Below are 20691 nucleotides of genomic sequence, written 5' to 3'. Positions count from 1 at the left end.
TCAGTGGAGCTGTTTACTTGTAATCTGTACCTGGAACCACACAGATAGGTGAAATTGAAACTGTAGTTTGCGTACACTCCAGGGAAATGTTTGCCATTTAGCCGTTTTGGCATGAACTATGGAATGTCACTCGGGGCCCAGCTTCCCCTTGGGTCCCATGCAGACCTACTTTTTCTGCACCAGTGGAGGTGCCAAAGACTGGAGGAGTCCCAGGCCTGATAGTGGAGCCTCCCTGGTTGCCTGTGGAACAGAGCCTTTTGTGTCACCACTGGTGACATGCTATCTCATTAGAGTCTGATAGTGGCCACATTGTCTCAGCCTGTCTCACACTGACAATGATACAATTGCTGCATTATTTAAGAATTAGGTGGTTTCTGATTGTTTATATATTGCAGAAACTCCCTCTGCTAGTAATCACTATACTGCCTTACATTTGTCTGTAATATGATTAATTTAATTAGGTTTATCCCTTCCCATGGAAACTGAAGTGTATTTGGACCCTCATAAAACTGGGAAGAAGAATTTATGTTATTATTACCCCAAAGCCATTGGCTTTTAATCACATGTAGGCTGCCAAATCATTAGTAACATCTGGTCATTATTGCCTGGTTAATCTTTTACAGTCGATAATCTTGAAGCCATTGACTTTTATTCCAAATGCAGTAAAAATGGATCTCCACTAACCTGTGGTTTTACTTCACTTTTCAAATTTCCAATCACCTGTTTTAAAGTGGATCATTTAAAGGTCCAGCTGTCCCGTTCCAAGCGTGTAGGAGAAAGTACGGTGTCAAAAGACACGAAAGGCCATATCTAGAGCCAGTGTTTGGTTTGTCCGTTCAAAGCTACTGTAAATAACATGGCGGACTATACAGTTATACACACTCATATATTATAAATAAACACTGCCCTGATATATAGGAAAAAGTGTGCACATGTTAACTTCAGCCACTACAAAGATCAATTGTGGCCAAGAAAAATGGATCTATCAATGATCACATTGTTATTTGTCTTATCGCTCTCTTGCCTAATAACGGCTGAGTTAGTGTCTCTGACAAGTGGCTTTGCTAGCCTCTTACCAGGCTCATTAATAAGGCCACATTCACTCTTACCCTCCATGGGTGTTGTTGAATTTGTCTGGGTAGGCCAATATTGCTGCAGCCCATAATTCGACTTTAATTAATTCCCAGCCAGATGGAAATTCCTGTAGTTTCTAATGAAAGAAATGGTGTGTTTCTCTCAAGGCGGATTGATGGTAAAGCGAGCAGCTTTGCTACAGTGCTCGGGGTAGAGAGGAATGCTAATAATTCTAAAAGGCTTACAGTTCGTCTGCAGTAGCCATGGCAATTCTTCACATACAATGGTGGCCTTTTAGACGAGTGGAGAGGGGAGGGGCCCGCTCCCTCATTGACTCAGTTTGGTGTGATATTAGGAAAGACCTCTTTGCACTTTCCACTGTTCTGGTTATTATGAGATTAAGTGGTACCCATAGCAGTTTGCCTAAGTTAACGATTATGGAGGAGAGAGGGCAGTAGTGTTTTTGAGAGATCTATCCATATAGAACATGGTCAGGTTGTCTAAAGCATGGGTAAGATGTATACTTCTTTAATATGGTTTTATCTTATGCAAATAGGATTGGATATGTAACAGTCACTCATATTTTGCACTGGGTACGCTCAGATCATTGCAGCATTTCTCTAATATACAACAGATTATAAAAGGTTCTCTGAAGAGCTCATGATTTTGATTAGACTTCATCATCCTGGTTTTGTGCAACATGTCATTGAGGACAATGTGAGCACTTTGTGTGCAGTTTTACGGTAAATGAAGTCAGGCTCTGTTAGAAGACTTGTTACTGTTATTGCTCAGAGAAAACTGTGTGTTTCTAATTTCCCTCATGATCCACTGATTGGTATCAACATCACAGAAGCATGTATAATCCAAATCACTTCCCCTTTCACAATCAATGACTCAACTGTGGTGGACACAGAGATGAATGTTACACAAGTTGCCCTCAGGATAACCTTCTGTTTATACGTTCATCTTCTCTACCCGTCGAATACTTTTCTGGGTTAAAGGAAGCCGGAGCACATCTGAGTACATGCAGGGCAAACTATAGGAAGACAATCGGAAGTGTTCTCTGCTTTTAAAGCAGAGATGCTCTCTTGTGAGGCAGCACTGCTATATTTGATATGGAGGAAATCTATCATATGTACATTTATATCATGATAGCAATAAAATATGTGACAAATCACAGTACTTCACAAATCCAATAATGTCCTTAAGGACTACTGCGTACTAACTTCCTTGTACATGAGCTGGTGCAGCAACTGATTCATCTGGAAATTGTTGGCAGAAATAACCGGAGGTAGTTCTGAAATGTACCTAATTGTGGTTGAACTGAGCTCGTCATGATTGTCAAGCTTCACTACATTCCATATACAGAAGCTTTTACATCCTTTAGGTGTGTCCCAGTGCTGAGATGGAGCTGTTGTCTGCTATCAAGAGTTTATTATTCCCAGGTGTTGCTCGTGCTGGGACTTCCTGTTTATGGCCTCAACACCTGGTTTAGAAGCAACAGCCCTCCTCCAGCTTGTTGGTCAGGTTCATTAGTGGAGCTCAGGGCGTAATTGCCCCCAAAATTTATGGATTGGAGGTCCTGTGGAGCAGCTGTTACAACTAGGTTTGAGTTCAGGACTCCTTCCAGCCCTCCAAATGAAGCTTAAGCATACTATTATAAACTGTATTTAAGATTATTTCTCCTATCAAGTGTGTGATTTGAAAGAGGAGCTGTGTGTTAAATGGAGGCTACCACCAGAACTTTATGTAATGTTTGTGTAAAGAACAGCAAAACACACTTCATGTGCTCAGACATGTCTTCCTCCACAATCAAAGGATCATAAGTCTGTAGTGACTTAGCCGTACAAAACTCAAGCCAAGCGCTCAAAGCAAAGCCGTTTACTGAAAATGAAGTGGAAACGAAAAGCAGCTTACAGACCGTCATGGACACCATGGATCTTGAAAATGTAAAGAAAATCGCAGAAACAAATTTTTAGGGCAGAAATGACTGAATATGATGATTATATGACTGATAGAAATAGCAGAGATACGATAATTATATGATTGATAGAAATAGCAGAAATGCTATAATTATGAATATGACAGCTGATGCGGTCTCCCTCCAGGAAACCACAGTCTTTATAAGTTTCCAAAAAGCCATAATCAGCAGCACACCAGGCATGCGCTCTCTGCCTAGGAAATTACCACGTTGTTTGGAATTATAGTTATTTGGAAATGGAGGCAGCTGGATAAGTTTGGGAATGTGGGTTAATTGCAAAGCCTGTGTCCTTTTAGAGACCACAGGTTAATGGGCAGTGTGTTTTTATATCAACTGCACACATATAGATAATTTGGCTAATTGAATGGAAGGGTCATATTCTGCTGTTGACCTCTTGTTACTTTGCTATTCCTCTTCATTTCCTTCGGGACGGAAAGCCACTTGTGGAAGTGAAAGTGTACTAACTTGTGAATTGGGAAAGCTTGACAATGTCTGGTACCCATTTTGTTTATTTTCTTTTAACAATGGGCACTTTGTATATATGCTCTAAGCACCTTATTGCAGCAGACTTGTGGTTTGTGCAAAAATAAAATGTGATTTAGACATGTTGAACAGTCTCCTTGGCTTGTGTTCTTTCCTGAGCACTGGCCGGGGAGCAGGCAGCCTCCAATTACCCTTCCTTTCTTACTGCTGTTGTCCTAGAGGAGTCTGACAGCCCATTATCAGCTCCAGCAACTCCCAGGTTCCACATTAATTTCACTCTCACAGTATTTGTATGTGCATACGTGCTCACTGTGTGTGCATATACTCAATATCTGCCTGGCCTGTGAACAGCGAGGGACTGCGTACGGGAGCAGGGGAGGAGGTTGTCGGCTAGCGGGTCTGTTGGGGTTAAAATGATATCAAGAGGCATGCCGAGAGTTCCTCGCGGCCTTCTGGGAAATGTCTTCCTTTGTACTGAGTCTGTCTGATGAAAGAAGCTGAGGGCTGCTTACTTAGCATCACTTGGAGTTGTGAAGGTCTTTCTGTCAGATAAGATTTGTTATTTTTTCACAGTAGCCTGGTTATCGGGATGATAAGACTAATTTTAGCCTTGAAAACATGCCTCCTTTCCTTTTTCTTTTAATCAAATGTGTTTCAGTTCTTTTTTCTGTTGCCAATCCATCCTTCACACCTCTTCTATCCCCGCTGTAGGAGCAAGCAGCCTCAGTCCAGTTAAGATGTACCTTCTCCTCCTGTCATCGCTCTGGCCTTGGTTGAACCTCAAAAAGTTTCAAGACTTTGTTTGTGCAGAGACTGTGTGCTGCTGCTGCTCTGTGTTGATCTATGCTTGGAGAGTGACTTCATGGATTCAGCTCAGACGTCAGGGGGCCTGGCTCGCCTCTAGTTTGGACAGTGGCCAAAATGAGCTCATCCACAACAGCGAGTCCAGCTGTTGAGTCGTAGGAGTGCCGTTCTTTTCTCGACCTCTGCACCCGTGCCCTGAACCCAGGAGGTGGCTTGTGTGAGGTTTGGGGGTTAGTGCGAGTGTGACACCATTCCCAGAAGCTCCGGCAGGGACTGACCACTGGCAGCCTGCCGCCCCCATCGGCGCCTGCTAAGCAGCACGGCCTCAGGCCTCCACTGTTCCCTACGGAGTGAGGCCCAGTTTGTTCTGGACACACGCCAGCACTGAGCGGTAGGGGGCATGGCCAGGTCAGCTCTCAGGGGTGGTCCTGTAGTCCGTGTGTGTGTGTGAATGTATGTGTGATGTGTTTGGAGCCATAATGATTAGCTTGTGTTTTGTTTTTGTGTGATTCTATTATTTTTGCTTTAGTGTTAAGCCTTCGGGCTGTAAGATCTCTCTGTCTTTGTCGAGCTCCCAGTGTGTCCTGGGAATTGAGAGGAGGACAGCACATGAAAGATTATGGTTCTAATTCATTCAACTTTTCTCTGAAGATAAATGCTGATGGGCTTCTGGTCCTGAGGGACAGCTGAGAGTCGCTTGCTGCAGCCCCATACATTACCATTCTGAAGGGAGAGGTGCCGCTCTATCAGTAATAACAGCGTGAGTTAAAGATCTCTGGAGCATATAAGGTATCAACAGCCCAGAAACATAACTCCTGTGGGCTGTGTGCGATTCTGATAGTGAGATTATTCTGTCACTCAGTCATCTCCTGAGCTAAAACAATCAATCTGGTCTCAATCTGTGGCAGGGCACACAAGTGTGGGGGCAGCCAATGGTCAGAACCTGAGAAGGAGTCATCTCTTTTGCTCCCCCTCCCCTCCTCCTCCTCCTGATTTCAAGCTCTCTCTCTCTCTCTCTCTCTCTCTCTCTCTCTATTTTGGTGGCCACCTCCTCCAACTCTGCACCCGCTCCTTACCCGAGCTCAGCATTTGGAATCCATTATCCAAACCAGCTCTGAGTTTTCTGATAATTAAAAGGAGACGTTCTCCGACGTTCTTCCTCAGATTAACGGCTGTTCCCTGGGATCAACCAGTGGGAGGGCAAAACACAGCAGGGAGGTGGGTGCTTTGGAGACTCAAGATAGGTATAGAGGGGTGAGCCAAGTCCATGAGTTGGACAATTTGTCTTAAGTTGGCCGTTTGGAGCTGGGATTCTGAATTAAGGGAGGGTCTTTAAGAGGACTTTGTTCAAGCAGCGTTCTTCTGGAGTGCATCCTGGAGTAGGCTGTGATTTACCAAAGAAAAAAAGCTATCAAAAACATGTGTCACATATAGGTCCTATTCTGGGCCTGTGGGTCAACTCTGGACCCAGTTGGATCTGCTTGCAGTGTTTGGCAAGGGACTTGGCTGCTTGACACAGAAGTCAAAAACACTGTGATTGCAGCTCATTGCTACAATATCATCAAACCAGAAGAGCACTTGGTCAGATTGAGTTCATCCCACTTCTCTCACAAATTGTGTTTGACAGTGTCGACTTTTTTTTATTCTTAGCTCTTGGCTTAAACGTGTGTTTGCGTTCCATTTCTCTTTTCCCAGATGATGGAAATCTAGCCGTTATTCCAACATCCATGTTATATGAGAATAAAAATCAACAGCTCTGATAGCAGCCAGAATTAACATGAAATCTCTGTCCAAATACATTTATTCAGTTCAGTGGATTCATAAATAATGTGAAATGAAGTCTAAGAAAAGTTGTGCTGGAGGGGAACTGGTCTGGTGCAACATAAAGGATACATACTTCCATGCAGTGCTAAAAAATAGTAATGATGTTTTTTTTATTATAAGTAAAACAGATGAGTCACATCAGAAAGCGTCAGTTCACAGGAACGGCATCATATTTGCTGAACTCCAGATTACTATTGTACTAATTGCATAATGTTTTTTCCTGGAAAATTGAAATGTTACCAATTAACAGGGTGAACTGGGTCACAGGCAGTCACTAGTTTGCGGTTGGAGCATGTGATAAGGCTGCAGCACCGAGTGGATCTGATGACAGTGCTGCCAGTCTCCAGGGCAGTATCAACCGTAGCTGGTCTTGAACTTGTGACATGCAAAGAGACGGACACTTCAGACCTGCAGGGCACAAAGATCATCACAGGACTCTTAAATCAGATGATATGGTCACTGTTAAAGTCCTTTTGTTTTGTGTTGACAGTTTCTATATTTTCCTGTCATGTGATGCAAGAGGTTGCCACCATATTTCTGTGGGGCTGTAATTTTTCAATATGTGCTTTATTTCATTCACAGCTGCGTCCTGTGTTTTACAAGTAAGACATTATGGTGGTATGTATTTGTTTGCAGGGCTTGTTGCTTTCAGCAGAGGTCAAATCAAGGAGTCTTTGGTGTAATATTTTTGGTAGGGCCAGGGTTGCAAGGATTGATATTACTCATCTTCGTGGAGGATCTCGAGGACAGATCCAAGCCACTTCAAAAACAAATCGCTTTTGTGGTTAGGTGCATCTGCTCTGCCGCTGCTATTTGAGGTGGCATCAAAACTGAGCTCTAAAAATTCATCTACATCTGTTGGTCTGGTGAGATTTTTGTTTTTCAGCACCTTATCTCAGTTCAATGATCCTATTTGTTCGTCTGTGTAACAAGAGTTTTAACATCTGAAACATGGTTGTGGCTGCTGTTTAGTCTTCTCTGGTTAACCTCAGTGAGGCAAATCAATGACTTGGTTTCAAAAGCTGCCTGTCTCTTTGTTCGCAAAAAATAGCCTCAGCTTAGAAACAAAACAAAACGCTAGAGCTCCCCCTTCTTTTTCTCAGTTTTTAAGACCGTTTCTGCTGTTATTGTAGCAAGAGCCATGTCTTTTAGCAGCTGTCCAAATTACAGGGCTTGAAGCTGTGACTTTCAGGTGGTTGGTGTACATACTCAGCGTAACCTCCACTTCCTTTGAAATCTTTCAGCTGCTCACGGCTCATTTCCTACCAGCCTCCAGTGAACACAGTGACCAGAGCGGTTACACTGTGCCAGACGTGTGTGGGTTATTAACATGATGAATATCACACTAGTTACAGTGCTGCCATTTACTCACAGTTGTGGATAGAGCACTCAAACACGTGTTTCCTATAAACCAGCACTATGAAATAGATGTTTAGAGATATTGAACCAACCAAAACATGGACCTTGGATCAAAGCCAGGACCTCTTCTGATGTTGGGGTCTGCTCTTGATCTGGTACAATGTTTCAAGTGTGCAAGCATGTTTGTGTTTACATTAAAATGTAACGTCTTTGAAATCAATAATACACAAGAAAAAGCTGGCAATGCAAGAGGCAAAGCAGAGGAGAGGGGCCTCTTAGTGAGTGATGCCATGCCCCCCTCTCCCCCACATGGCAGGCCTGCTGCTGTGGTCATGGGTCGACATCAGCCTAATAACAAATTGCTGCTCTGCTCCAATCAGAGGAATTTAGACATCCGCCCGGGCCAGCCGCCCTCCTCCCTATTTCTCTATTTTAAGAGCCAGACCGAGGGGGGTGGAATTACACTCCAATATACTTAATCATTTCCATCAGTGATGTGGGATTCGGAGCAGGGACTGAACTCCTCTGCCGCTCCGGGGCTGTTTCCATGAGGCACGTTCCCTATCCACATTAATGTCCTCTAACGGTTTAGCGGAGATCACCACACAACTACCATTTGTAGGAAAGCCTTTGAAACTGTCAATGATTTGCGTCACTCATGCTTTGACCCAGCCGGAGTAGGGTGCAGTGTGTAAGGACTAATTCTAGTGTGGAGGAGAGAGAAAAAGAGAGAGAGAGAGAGAGAGAGAGAGAGAGAGATTTGGGATGAGTAGTCAGAGAAGGAAGGACATTGGATGCGGTTGCAGCGGTCTACCAGCAGCTGTCATCCTAAATGAGTGACTCAACTCTAGGAAGTGGCTTTTGACATACAGTCTAGAGTAAAGGAAGTGTGCACATTGCTCTACACTGAACTGTTTATCAGCTTGTTCTCTTGTATTCTCCACATGGAACTGAATGTGCCCAGTATCAAAGTAGCACTATTGTCTGGTTTATCCCATTGTAATGTTATCATATCTTTTCTGAGGTTCCTCAGACAGACAAGAAGATAAAATTGCAGGATGTGGGATTCCCCCTATGAAATGATCATCCCTCTTCTCTCATCTATGTGGTTAAGTGAAGAAGGGGGGGGTCAGAGGAAGGAAAAGCACGTGCAGGGGCGTAGGCGAGCTCGCACGCTGCTGGGAAGATCACAAAGACTTTGGCGGGAGGGTGGCTGTGATGTGGCGGCCCACTGATACACACGACCACCAGTCTGTCCCTGGGTGGCAACAGTGGAGTGCTGCTCACCGGAAAGCCCCAGCCTACTGCTCCATGGCGTAAAAAGTACAAAAGTAGACACTTCACAGTTACCGCTGCCCTACAACTGGAGATGACATAACCCAATCTCAGCCACTACTTCACACTAACTAAGAGTCATAGTTAGTGCTCATTTTGGCAAGACCAAAATGAGACCACACCTTTTTTAATGTTGCCACAAATTACACTATTATGTTGTTACATTCTTCATACAAGTCAATTAGGCTTATCACTGTCATACAGGTGCAGTCAGCCCATCACATGGTATTATGGCATTTATCCAAGTAAATGTGTCTTTCATGCCTTATTACTGGCTTACTGGTGCCAACCCCACCTACAGGCGCACACACTGTGTTAGTTGTGGAGAAAAGACAAGTCTCTGCATGTGGATGGAACAATAACAAGTGTTTGTCATGATGGCAAGAGATCCACGAAGATAAACATAATGCAACAGTCCAACAGCAACATTGTAAACACATCAGTCATTTATGGTTTGCTAAAAAGTCCTTTGTTCTACTGTGTGGTCCTTTCTTGGTTTTTTTTTTTGGTTCCTTTTTCTGTTATTTATCACTGAGTATGTTGAAGAAACTCTGACATCCAGGTACGCCAACTGACATCCTGACAGTTCACTATGAGTTCACTTGGCTCACGAATGTGGGTGCAGTGTTAAATGCTACTGTGTATTAATAGATGGGAAACAACGTCAACTGATTCTAAAAGTGAGTAAGTGTGAAAGAAAACATTATATGACAAGGGAGGGAATTTTTTTTGCTACTGTGTGCTACTACTTATTGCTACTACTTGCTGTGACATGAGCGTAAATTACAAGCGATCTTGAAAAAAGCTTCTCTTCATAAAGTAATGCTTCTTACCTTTGAGGTTATCTACATTTAGTTGTTTATACCCATTCCACCCACATTTGGCATCCAATAACCATAACAAAATCAGCTTTTCTTTGATTCATTGTCAGCAACAACTAAACTTCATGTTTAAGGACACAATATTATATTATGTGCTTTTTAATGGCATATTTTGGGAAAGTATAAAACACAACAAAGCAAAGTCGCTTGGTGTGTCTCAGATATGGTCTAGCCCAGTGATTCAGCAGCAGTAATGCAGCAAGATTTTTAACAAATATATATTTTTAAATCAACATACACACACACACACACACACACACACACACTCATATGTATATATATATTTATATATATAAACTGATCTTTAGTAAGTTAATAGTCACAATAACCATAAGCTACCAGCTGCACAGTTCCCTTCCATGTCCTTGAGTCACCCAACACGTGAACACCACGTGTTGTCATTGAGAGTTTGTGATACCTTGGTAATTCAGTAGAGAAGTTATAGTTTGCGAAAAGCGGTGGATACATAGTTAGTCAATGATAACAAAAATGGATCTACAAACCGTTGAAATAGTAAGCTAAGAGTAATGGATAAACAGTTAAAATAGTTAACTAAAAGTAGCCTACTAAACAGTTGAAAATGTTAGCTAAAAGTAATAGAAAAACAGTGCAACTAGTTAAAAAAAATGAATAAGTAGCCGTACCAAAAACGTAACATTTGAAATCATCAGCTATGGTAGTGGATACTCTGTTAAAATAGTCGACTAAATGTTCTATGTTAAAATAGCAAGCTAAAGTAATGGATGAACCAGGATAATCAGTTGTGTGAAAAAAGTTTTGTAACAATATCTGCTTTTATATAATAGTGTTAGTTTAAAATCAATTAAATTACCACATTTTGAACATGATGGATCTGATATAGCTGTGTTTGTATGTATGTCGGCTACGGGTTTGGAACCACTGGTCAGGCTTGTGGGGTTAGAGCTCAGCTTTTGAGCCACTGAACTTCACTATTTGTACCGCCTACTCTTTGACCTTATAGCTGTGTATTTGAACACCACTTAATAAAGTGAGCCATCTGAAGTGAGTCATTCCACACAGGAACAATGGTGTTTAGATAGCATTTCAGCTATTTAGCATGAGTGAGTCATTAACAAGGAGTTATGAGTGGAGTCCGGGGTTTTGAATTCCCTGAAGAGCAGTAGCCATATTATAGCTGCTCAACTCTGCTGTTTACAGTCTGTGATGGCCTTTGACTCCCCCCCCCGCCTTTGCTGACTCCCTCCATCAAATCCTGTATTTATTAAACAGCCCCACCACCTGTCTGTGCAAGAGGAATGTGTGTGCCGTCAGGGCCCGAGAACCACTACCGCTGCTGCCAGTTTCTGCCTCCATTTTGGAGGAGACAGTACAGGGAGAGGCAGCAAAAGGTTAACCGCTGGGCTGCTGCGGTTTTCAGGCCTGCCTTACCGGACCATGCAGCCTGCTGGTTCTCTCATTAGCCTGCCTCTTTTTCCTTCCAAAATCTCTCTTTTCCCCCCTCATTCCACTGCGATGTGCCAGTGGGTTTTTGCCTGGAATACTGAAATAGCCTGTGTCTTGTTTTATTTGTCAGGCATTCAGTGAGAATTCCCCCTCCAACCCACAGCTGGCTCAGGAATGTCCTGCAACTCCCCTCTCAAGTCTCCACTCACTTCATCACCTCCCTATCCCCCACTCGCTCTTTATTTTTTCCTCCTCTCCCTCACTTTCTCTCCATTCTCCTCCTCTCCCCACATTTTTATCTCTTTCCCTCATCGCGTCCCCTTCTATCTGTCTGATTGTCTTTTTTTTAGGGTTGGCAGTTGGGAAGGGGCTAACATGGGGAGAAGAGTCAGTCAATGCCAAAGCTCACAAACTGCTCGCTGCAAATACAAAGAGTTGCTGTGGAGATAGGATCACATATGGCTAAATTGGATTTGCTCACTTTGTCTCCCCGCTTCTTTTTTATTATTTCTCTCTCTGTCCCGGCCTCTTGTTCTCCTCAGTGTTGCTTTTTCCGCTCTGCCCTACTGTGAATCTCATGTTTTAACTTCTCAGGTGTCTACCTTTCAAAAGGATTAAGATGGGTTACAAACACCTGCCATGTGTCTGAAAAGCGTGCTTAACGTATTGTGATTGAATCTAAACGAAACAAAAGTGACACTTAAATGTGGTTTTGAAGGCATCACATAAAGTATTCACATGTGAAGATGTAAACACAGTGGAAAATTCTGCCCCAAGCACTATTTGTCATCAATTACTCATCTGCTGGAATGTACAGAAGAGAGATGTATAGAAACATGGTTTGCTGTGAATACTCCAAATGTATCAGGTCTAATACTCCCTGAAACAATGGATAAAATGGATGAATATCTACAAAGAATAATGAAAATATCTTCTTGTTTTGTGTACCGAGGGATGGACCTGCATGTTGTTCATGGGGAACCGGACATGTGAAAGATGTGATGAGAGAAGGTGCTGTTTTGTGACATCAGACTGCCAGAGATTGTTTTTCTGCCCAGTAGCCTAAGGTTGTCTGTGTCATCAACGAGATGCAATATCTTCTTGCGAGGCTGGTGGCGAGTGCAGCCACACTAGCTGAGAGGCCTCTGCTTGCTTTGGTAAAAAGATAAAAAAGCAAACATCCCAAATTATTATGGACATAACAGATAATATGTCAGAATATGATTGAGACACCTGTGGATCTTTATAGATAATACTGATTGAATTAATTTATTATTATTCCCTCCTTTACTTTAGTTTGTGTGTGTGTCTTATGTTGCCATGAATGTGAAAATTTCTAATTGAGAATTAATTGTGAATATTGGAGACTATTGTGAACATTTTTGAATTTTGCAGTAGTAAATGTCTTATGCTTTTAGTCATTTATTGTAAAATGAGTATGGCTGGTGTGGCAGTTTTCAGTGATACCAACAACTGTTAAAATATGATAAATACTGGATTGTAAACCCAGTAATAAACATAATTAATGTAGTAAATTAATAAATATACTTTCACTATGAGTGAACTCCTTCACGTGCAGTGCAAGTAGTCCTGTGATCCAATATTGATTATAACTGGAATAATAAAGAATAATAAAAAAAAAGGTAAATATGCATTTGAAGGCAACAAAGAAACGATTTACCTTTGAAGATGTACACCTTTCCCCCTACAAAATGTTCCCCAAGCATAATTTGTCATCAACCACTCCTCCACTGGAATGTATCAGGAGATATACGGCAGCACTGTTTGCTCTGAATCCTCCACAGAGAACTAGTTTGTGTGTTCTAATAAATAGCTTTGACATGTCACAGGAGCGAGCGCCTGCTCCCTGCCAAGCTACCTGCATGCAGTGCTGCAGAAAGCAGCAGCCGGCCCAGAAGAGATCGCTCACAGGGCTGATACTCATTAAGCGTAGCTGTTATAAACTACAACCAAAAACCAGTGACCCCCATCTGTTTTTAAATGATTTACAGCACAGGACCACGGTTTCCTTCATTTTCCACTCTTTACTCATTGAACAAAGGGAACGTTGTTCGAGGCATGGAGACCATGGTAGAAGCAGGTTTATGGATGGGGTTAGGTCAATGTTAAGGTAGTTCAGTGAATGTGTTCTTTTTCTTCTGAACATGCACAGCGTCTGGATAAAGTTTGTCAGTATGAGTTCCAGACCTGTTTTTGATGTTGAATGATGATTTGCAAACACATCATGGCCTCTGGAGGAAGTTTGATTCTTTTTTTCCCCACCTCATGGTGCCCCGCCATAAAAAGCTTTATCATGCTACAGTATCTTCCACAACTGCACCCTCGGTTTCCAGTCGTCCCCCCCCCCACACACACACACATTTTTTATGTAAAGAGAAATTCCTCAGAATGATTAACAAGAGTTTCTCCACTGAAAATCACTTAATACAATTATGAATGGACCCCTCCAGTGAATGCTTGTGGGCTTTTGTGGACTCTAGGTATTCTAATCCTCCATCACTATGCCATGGATCTATTGTTCAGCTCTCTGTCTCCCAAACAAAACAGCAGCGGAGACCTGCATGAATAATACGGCGTCTAATGCCTCATGAAATATACATCGGGTGCTATGCTTTCCCAGTGATCTGAAAAGCTTTGTAGCACATCATCCTCCATGATTCATATGCGCTCTGTGTGTGTATGTGTGTCAGTGAGAGAGAAAACTGGAGGTGGAGGCACTTGTTGATGCTGAAACTAAAGTGAACCAGATGTAGTGGATGGGACATGCTGCGTTACTTTGCACTTAGGTCATTCTTGGGCTCGGTTTTGGTGATGGTATATAATTTGCACGCTCGAGACAAACAAGGAAGCATTTTGTGCAGGTGCGAAAGAAGTTGCCCTTCCTGTCGGTGTGTTGAGTCATTCCAAAACAGAAAATGGGTAAAGTGATATGAAATTGTGCACAGAGAGGTACTGTAGAAATGGTTCCTCTATATATTCTTTTGGCAGAGTCAAGGCGGAGATGTAAAAAGCAGGTTTGTGTTCCACATCCTGAGGAAAAATTTGTGCAGCCGCATGTTTTAAACCTGCCAATCACAGGCACCGCACAGCACCGCTGGTTTCATAAATGTGAAGGGAATAGATTTTATTTACAAATTACATGTTTGAGATGTCAAAAAATGCAGTATCACTCATGCACAAAAATGGTTATTGCATAATGACGATAGATTGCTGAGTGAGACGGCGATATCTTCTGCCGTTGTGGTTTCGTTGATTATGGTTGAGAAATTCTTTCTCGGCAATTTCTGTCTGTCTTTCTTCTGTTTGTCCTTTATTCAACTTTTTTTTCACCTTACATAATTCCCTTTCTCTCTCCAGCAGTCTTTTACCATTTTGGAATATGGATTCATATCAGATTTCTAATATTCTAGTCCAACTGGTTGACTTGGAGCTTTTCTTGGCAAAGAAGTAGTACAATACGCTTTGAAGGACAGATCAGAAGACAATCCTGATCTTATAGTCCTTGTGCCCAAATAGTCCCAGACACAGATAGGACCTGGGTCTGGATAGCAGCCAGACCTTTATTCCCTCTTACTCTCCCGGAGGGAACAGAGATATGCAAGACCTTGAGTCAAGAACAAGATATCCAGCTGGGTTTGAGCCGTTCTGACTTGCCTAATGCACACATATCAGAAATGTAAACACACAGTACATACACAAACAGCATGTCTGGCTTGCGACTCAAGGTTCCTCCTTCTCTGTTTGCAAATACTGTTTGAGGTGAGCTTTGCATTTAGATTATATACCACATATTTCAGGCTACAGGTCAGACATAACCCTCCTACCAAAAACACTGCATTATAAGTAAAGCCTTTTGTTTGACTGCTTGTGATAAAGTTTGCAAAAAAAATAGTAAATATACTATATATATATATACTATAATATACCTTTATCCCTAATAATGTGTGCACAGTCCCTAATTATTTAGGGACTTTTTCTTTGCTTTCTACCATTTTACCAAAGCGAGGCGAGGCCTCTCAGCCGAGAGACTGCAATCTCTCGTTGAGTCTCATTGAATCCAATCCTGCAGCTGTGAGAGAGTTGGACTGGGATAAGGCTGAACCTCAAGCTATTGGGCAGAATAACAACCTCTGGCCATCTGTAGTGCCAAAACAGCACCTTCTCTCGTCACATCTTTCACATGTCCAGTTCCCCATGAACAACATGCAGGTCCATTCCTAGGTACACACAGAAGTTGCAAAAGGGGCCCCTGCTGTCCTAGTCCATTGTCGCCTGGCCGCAGGCATGCTTGGACACATCAGCCGAGGATCAGATTGCTTTTGTTGGGCCAGTCCCAGGGTCCACGCTGCTCTCCATGACTTCAAAGAGCCACGTCAGTGTGTGTTAGAGAAGATGAGAAGCGGTATGAGCGCAAGTCAGTGGAGTGTGATCTGCAGGGGCCACGGTGCACCCTCAGGACGACACCATGTTGTCTTAGCGGGCGAGGGAGTCACGCAGCACTGACAAAACACCCATGAACAGGAGCTGAGATGCGCTGGAGAGCCAGGCAGTAAAAATGCACAGAACATGATAGCAGCAGGACAGGTTGGAGGGAGAAAGGGTTAGATGGGAGGTGGAAAAGGACAGCATCGAGGATGGGGTAGATATTGTACGGGGGGGGTCAAATGACTCACAAAACAGAGGCAGGCTGCTCTGATGTGAGATGGAGCCAGTGTTATCTCCTGTACGGGCCAGTGGACTGAGTGTATGTACAACATTCAGCTATTTGATAAGAGCTACAATAGGACAGAGGTGAAGCAGGTTGGGAGAGGATGGTGGGGGTCAGGAGTCACCACACAGGAGGCAAAACATCCTCCACAATACTCCCAAAAATCACATCCCCTGGTGTCGTTGCAGCCAGACCTGAACATCCTCTCTCCGGTCCAAACACAGCAACTCTCTTCCCCACACACCTAGTCTGCAACTAATGACATGGCACGTAAAATTCAGCTGTGAAAACGTTTGGATTATGGTGTCTGAATGGCTCGTCTGTTATCTTTCAGGGTGTTTATGCACATTGTACGTGAAATGCGGGGGGAGAGATGTTTGCATGATATTTTTATATGTTGTTTATGTTGTTGTTGTGGTGTGAAAGCCACTTAACTCTTAAACTTAACCACTTAACATTTTCATGTTTTAACTCCAAAAGAAAGATTACATGTTCTTGTGTTGTTGCTTTAAAATCAAAAATACATGGTGGCCAAGCTGTAAACAGGGCCATTTCCTGAGGTTTTTGCCACACAGTGACACAGCAAACACTGATGATGTTTTTTGTTCCACTTATTCTTTGCAGTCTTGACAAGAAAGACTTGACATTCTTGTGTGCAGACTGCAGGTATTGCCAGTCATTCCGAGGCTGCGGTGAGCTCGTGTTTAGCTTTCAAGGTGACGACGCCTCGTGTGCAGAGACAGAGGTGTTTTATCGACAGGTGTGACTCCTGACCCCGCTTCTGTCAACACATCCAGGCCTGATGTCTCGACTCGGGCATGGAGAGACACGTCGGACTCAGGCTTTGTCTGCTCACCTGCTCGCATGGATACAATATCCACCCTGTTGAACGACAACAGTACACACTTGTAACTGGTTTTGACTATTCAGGCTCTTGTAAGCATTCTGAAGTCCTTTCTTTGACAAGTTGAAAGCCAAGAAAATGGGGGGATTGTACATAAAGTGTGTATTCTGTCTTCAGTGCAGCAGTTATGCGGTAGACCGCCCTTCCATGAGTAATGAGGAGGAGACTGATCGTAAACTAATTGTTGATGTTCAGCAGAAATTTGTTCACTGGAGATGATGTCAAAGCCCAAACATCTATTTGGCAATTCACCAGTGAATTTCCTTAATTTATTTTCTGGACAGCGAGGTTAATCTTTACACAATGATAACATTCCTGGCAAACCTCCTAGAAGACACATACACACACGCACCCGTGTGCACAGTTTCATTCAACCGGCAGATGATTCCAGATGTTTCCTAAACGGATGAAAGGCAGGGAAGCTCCTCGCAGACCTGCATTAGACTCAACTAAGAGTTGGAAGCCGACCAGCAGGAACCACCCGCGCCTCTATACTGTTTCCTTCTCTCTGGCCCCTCCCAGATGCAGGCCCATATTTGTGATTTATCTCCCCAGGATGTGTCAGGCGCGTGGGGAGAACGAGGGGGCTGACATCCCTATCGTTAAATACAAAGCCCTATGATAAGAAACAGTCAAGGGAAGGGATGAAATAAATAAATAAAACCAAGAGGAGAAACTCAATCTCAGAGAATATAGATGTACTCTTTTCAGCACATTTGTGCATGTGTCTTTAGACTAGCCAGTTTTTCTGCAATATCATCCAAGTGGAAAACTTATTTGTCATTTGGGGTTTCAGATTGACAGCAAGGAATTATTAAACTTCTCCAGTGGACCATTCTTTCATCACAGATCACAGATCACAGATCCACCTCGTGGAAATATCAGTATGTTATTAAATCTGTCACTCCAGCTCTACAGAGCTTGTGGTCTGGACCTTGGCTTACACAGGCCCACATGAAAATACAAACAGGAGCTTATTGAGGCTCCCGCCACAACCTCAGGTGCGCGAGCCACCCACGTTTTTCTTCATTATATCTGATGAACGCAACATCACTGAAAGCCACAAACCTTTCAAAATGTCACTGGAAGTCAAAAGTGGGTGTGTTTTTCACCTGAATGGGAAGATTGTAACAATTATGGTGTTACCTCACCACGTACAATGGGCCCATTGTGCGACGTACAACTCCCCAGGCTGCTGGTGGATCTGAGGCTTGGTGAGGAGAGAGCGGGACAGGGTGGAGGTGCAGAGCGAGCCCACCGCTGAATCGCTGGCTTTGTTTGCATGTATCGTTACGTATCCGAGGATTTTGATCATACGGTTGAAATGGCTGGGGCTCAAAGCTGCTTAGCTTTGCTTGTAGTCTGTCATGCACACAGTGTCAGACACATACAAAGGCACGTAAAATCTTGCTATGAATATAGACCTTTTTCACAGTAGTCTTTTTGACCTTAAATAATAGGGTAAACACAGGTGTTACCATGATACTAATTAAGTTTCCGTACCATTCAGGTCAAACCGAGGCAGGGTGTTGCTATTGTGCATGTTGGCTTACTGGAAAGCCCTGATACACTAAATGGAATAGGACCTAAATTAGTACCATTGGTAACACCTGTAACACCTACTATTTCACGTCAAAATGGCTGCTGTGTCAAAATGTTACACAGCACAAACTTCACGACATATTGTATCATATCGGTTGTGTAAATGTGTGATATGTTCGATTTCATGTAGCTGTCAGTGATGATTGATCCGATTTCAGTCTATGATTTTGAGTTTTGTAGCTCTGTATTGGACACAGTCAATTGGATAATCAGCTGTACACTCTGCTTGTGCCTCCTTTGTGAGGGAATGTGTGTGTGTGTGTGTGTGTGTGTGTGTGTGTGTGTGTGTGTGTGTGTGTGTGTGTGTGTGTGTGTGTGAGTGTGTGAGTGTGTCACCTGCTGCAGCTCTTTCAGCTGGTTATGATTCACCTGCATAGATGCATGTCTCATCATGACAGAGACTCCCGTGTTTCAACAGGTGTCAGGCAACACAATAACACAAACTCCTTTATATGAGGTCACATTCAGCAAAGGGGACACACATACTGCAGTGTAGCATGTGTGTCCCTATAATAGTAATACAATAATGTACTCAAGCTAGCTGGAATATATTATTTTATGACTTTAATACAGTTATATTCCCAAATCTATGACCACAATATGATTGCCAGTGACGTACCATTAGTGTAACTTCTATTGTGAACTCTGTGCGCTCTGCTGTGAGCACATCTCATATGTTTCCACATACGACTCCACATGACTTTTGACCTGCTGAAGTGTGTCTGCGTCCTTAGGCACATGACACTGGGAGTGTGTGTGGAGTGTGCCAGACTTAAGTCTATGGGAGGGTGCAAGATCAGTGTTCTAGACGTGTGTATGTGTGTGTCATAGACACAAACCGGCCAAACAACTTGCTGATTCAACACTGTAGTGCTAAAGGTGTGTGTTTGTGTGTGTCAGACACTGAGCTACTTAGCCGGGCTAAGCTGGGCGGGCGAGGAGTGGAGTAGAGTGCCGACTAACACAAAGCACAATAATAAGATCACAGAGCACAGGCTCCGTGTTCGGCTCCCATGACCCCTCAGCTGATCCCGCAGCTGATCTGGCAGCGGCGGCCTCCATGTTCCACTCACTCAGCACATCAGCCTCTTTCAACTTCATCCAGGTTACTAAATATTAAGACTTTCTCTGCATTCAGCGCCACCTGCTTAAACCCTAAAATAATCTCTTGGTGTGGATGTGACCTTTCAGCATAGTCTTCATTCATGCGCTATTTGTGTGTAAAGGAGAGTATTAAACTAAATAGTGACTAGATGTCTTTCTGTACACATCAGAAGTTGGTGATTTAACAGGAAGCCATTTCCATCAGCTCTCTGGATACCTGCTCGACTCGAAATGGCTCTTTATTTCACCACAGGCTGTGTTGGCGCACTGCCTGACATGACCTCAGGATGAATGGAGGAGGATACAGACTAACAGGTTATTTGTTTGTCACTCAAGGCTCTTTATTAATGCCATGCTTCATGTCTTGACATGCCCTGCATTGTTTTTCTCAAGTGAAACAACAAAACAAAGTCAAGCTTAAGAGTACTTAGCACTGAGGATTGCTAAATCCTGCACTACTTTTTTCTTTTCTTCCATGTTCCTCATCACATAGACAATAAGTTCACAGCACAGTGAGGAACAACATGATGATGAAATGTGGTCCTTTTATACCCTGGGACAACCAGCTTGCTCCCTGCTACAACTGTAATAAAATCTCAAAAACAATAAAAAAAAAAGCTTGAACAAATGTTCCCCAGTATGTCTGCTGAGTGTACATTACCTTTTCGCTCTGTTTATTTTAGTGTGTGGCATTTCCTTTAAAACATGCTTGAACGTATTGGTTTTGCAGTGGTGAGGTAGTGGTGACACCGCACCACTATTCAAGAGGAAAAACTTAAATAAAGTAACCTAATTCAATATTCTGCACATTAAATCTGCTCGAAGCTGACAAACAGAACATAGTTCATATGTACATAGTATGGGGAGTTTTCTCTTACTAGAATTTTGTCATGCACATTTGAGATGAAGCAGATTGAATGAAGCATGATGTTGAAGCAGGAAATTGTGAAAGCATACATTTGCAACAGCCTTATCTTGGAGAGATATCTTTCATCTAGATCTATGTCTATTTTCATCATAGCTTTACTGTGAACTGAAAATATTAAACAGGTACTTGTAGCGTCTTGGTACGTTTATAACTGTACTGCCTAAGACAACAGGTTTCAGGATGTCCTGTGTAGCAGCATCAAGCTCAACTTACCTTAACAACTCCTGACTGAAACATATACCATAGCTAGTTGGATGC

The sequence above is a fragment of the Dicentrarchus labrax genome, unplaced genomic scaffold (genome assembly GCF_905237075.1).
Source record: "Dicentrarchus labrax unplaced genomic scaffold, dlabrax2021, whole genome shotgun sequence".
NCBI classification, from domain to species: Eukaryota; Metazoa; Chordata; class Actinopteri; family Moronidae; genus Dicentrarchus; species Dicentrarchus labrax.
The sequence above is the reverse complement of the archived record's forward strand: the minus strand, read 5'-3'. Positions refer to the sequence as shown.